At 37.8% G+C, this 3,235-nt stretch overlaps 1 pseudogene; it reads left to right on the top strand.

Annotated features, from left to right (window-relative positions):
* The first annotated feature begins 577 nt into the window (after nt 1-577).
* On the top strand, nt 578-904 carry LOC116639654 (annotated as a pseudogene).
* Nucleotides 905-3,235: the final 2,331 nt, after the last annotated feature.

Below are 3,235 nucleotides of genomic sequence, written 5' to 3'. Positions count from 1 at the left end.
TTAAAAACTTCAAAATAGTGAACACACTCTGTTTTAAGGAGTTTTGACTTTGTTCTAAATTCTAAGTGAAAGCATGTAGAGAATGTTAAGCAGATGTGTGAAATTATCTGATGTATTTTTTCTCATAAAATTATCTTAATATACTAATGTGTAACATAAAATCTAATATTCTCTCCTTATTCTAAATATAACATATATACGGTTCTAAAATATAACATATTCTAAAATATAACATGTACACAGTTGACCACATGTGCCAGCCGACGACCCATGCATGAGACAGCACCCAGGGGATCACCATCCATGATGTATTCCCTCTGGGACACAAGGGGAAGCAACCTCCATTATCTGGGCCTCGCCCTGCCATAGCAGAAGGAAGAGAACAAGAGAGTCATATACTGGTTTGAGAAATACAGCCATATTGTATGCCCAGTTTATTCTATTACATGTGTGGTCTATTGGTGGATGTTAGTATTTGCAAGTCAACAATTAAGAAAGAAAACAAAGGACCTTTTTCTCACCCAGCCATTTTGGCAGCTGTTCCCGGATGGGGCCATCCCATACTTAAGGCAGGAAGATGGTGGTGCAAAGAAGACAAAAAAAGTCACTGGAGTCGATCAACTCCAGGCTCCAGCTCGTCATGAAAAGTGAAAAGTAACTGCTGGGGTACAAGCAGACTCTGAAAGTGATCAGACATGGCAAAGCGAAACTGGTCATCCTCACCAACAACTGTCCAGCCTTGAGGAAATCTGAAATAGAATGTTACGGCATGTTGGCCAAAACTGGTGCCCATCACTACACTGGCAATAATACTGAATTGAGCACAGCATGTGGGAAATGCTACAGAGTACACACACTGGCTATAATTGATCCAGGTGATTCTGATACCATTAGAAGCATGTGAGAAGTAAATCACACAGAATTTTTCCTTAATAAAACAAACCAGAGCTTGTTTAATAAATAAATAAATAAATAAATAAATAAATAAATAAAACAAAGGAGCCTGATTGGAAGAAATGGTTCAACATAGGGCTAAAATCACACTCCCTAATATGTATCCCTGAATTGAATATTTTCCCTAAATTATAGGTCTCCTTGTTGAAGAGATGGTCTTCCCTGATAAGCTTACAGCATGAATTAACAGAAATGCCAGGGACCTAAATATTCTCTCCTAAGAATAGAGAAAGCAACAGTTGTTCTTGTTTTTTGTTTGTTTTGTTTCATATATTCTATTTTAATGTGTAGATTTCAGCATTGTTCTTTTCAAGGCTTTGCAGGAGAAGCTAATGGTTAAGGCCATTTATTTGGTCAAGAAAGAGCCTGTGTAATGGTCTGGGGTCAGAAGATCCAGATTTAAATATTCCTAGTCACCAAATAGTTGTTTAGTGACTAAATGAGTGGAAAGACTCATCTGCTATGTGATATGGACTGGCAGCCAGTCTCCCAACTGGGGTTAATTTGGGCTGTTCTTGAACGTGGAGGCTTCAGTGTGCTGCCGGGGTCTACAGTCTTGGGTTTCAACACCACTGATTAACTGTGAACCTTCAGCAAGCTATGCTGTTTAATTTCTCTTGATAACAATCAGCTGCCAAGTTTGATTGCTTATAATATAGGACACTGTGATTCGTGTCCTATGAACATTATCTCATTTAAATAACTCTGTAAGAAATATATCCAGTTTTGCAGGTGAGGGGATTAAGCTTTACTGAAGGTAAGTTATATGTTCAAGGCCACAGTCTCAGTAAATTTCAGAGATAAGACTTAAATTGAAGCCAATCTGGCACCAATGCCACGGCTACCCACCACCACACTAGAAAGAGTCTCATTGTTTTCTTTGTCAAAAAGTGGGAGAAATAACTGTAAGCAGGAGAAACCAAGACGATACTGGAAATACGTTTGCAGAAACAAAGGATGTATGGCAAGGACACTGAATGGGGTAATCACTTAGTGACTGGAAATATATAGAAACTGCGTTTAGGTGTGGAGAGTCCAGGAGGAGAGGCTCTGTTATGGTACACAGTCCTTTCATGCAGTAACTACTTCGTGCTTATGGAGGAGTTGGTCCTACTAAAGTAAGCTTTCAGGCTTGACAGGAAAAGGATGCGTGGCATATAGTTAGGGCTCTTTCCACATGGGAAGTTAGTATTTATGTTTAATACTTTCTCATCTTTTGGAACAGACCTGCTTTCCAGAGCCTCCCATCATTAAATGTGAGGGAGCTGATATAATTGGTGGGATGGAGTTTGGGGGAAGATGGTCTGCAGTGACTGAGAGCAAAAACTCACATTTTGACCTAACTAACCGCAATGGATTGTGATAACATTATGTAGTTTTCTGTTGAAGAACATCCTAGATATGAAATCGCCTTGATCTTATATTAGAAAAACTCCAATCAAAGAATCTCACTAAACCCCTGAAATTCACTAACCCTCACTAACTTTTTATCCTGGACTCTACAGTGAACACATAAAATTCTAATGGTCTGCCAACCAGTCAAGAAAGAGGAGAATGATTTTCTGTCAGGCAGTAAGTGGATGATATATGAACTTTAGTCAGGAATAGAATTAAAATATGCAATTCTAATTTAGAGAAAATTTCCATTAATGACTTAAAGGGACATTTTTTTTATGAATGATACCCTTACATCTTCTTCCAAATTAAGATAAAAATACATAATTAAAATGCAAAATTGCCTCACTAGAAAAGTTGCTGATATATTAAAGCATGCACTTTACATAGTAATTGTTTCAATCTAAATGCTGAGAGAATTTTCTTGCCTCCAATCTTATCCCAAAATACTATGTCCTTCAAGCAATATACACATGTCATATAAAAAGTAATGGTCATGGAGAGGAACCCCCCAAAAAAGTCATGTAAAACTGAACTTGGTCTTAGCCATTTCTGCCTTTTAAAGAGACAACAGAGGTAGGTAGTGGTTGCATAATTCAGATCAGTGAAGGAAATAAAAATATGTTTACCGCTCTCTTCCTACCATGGAACCTAAGTGTCAGAAGGGATAGGTCTGACATTTTAATGTCTTGGCCAGTGTGGAATGGTAAGGGCTGGCCCCTGGTGTGGGTGGCCTGTGGTTTCATAGAACACTGCAAATTTTCCATTCCTTCCTCTGCCTGGATCCTTTTGAATCAAATTCCAATCATCATATAATTTAATTCATAAATATTTTAGTTACTTCTAAAATGTAATGACTTTTAAAAATTCACTGCAGTACCATTAT

This window comes from Phoca vitulina, unplaced genomic scaffold (assembly GCF_004348235.1).
Source record: "Phoca vitulina isolate PV1807 unplaced genomic scaffold, GSC_HSeal_1.0 scaffold19, whole genome shotgun sequence".
In the NCBI taxonomy this organism is placed as follows: Eukaryota; Metazoa; Chordata; class Mammalia; order Carnivora; family Phocidae; genus Phoca; species Phoca vitulina.
Note: the sequence above shows the minus strand (reverse complement) of the source record. Positions and strands in the feature narration are given on the sequence as shown.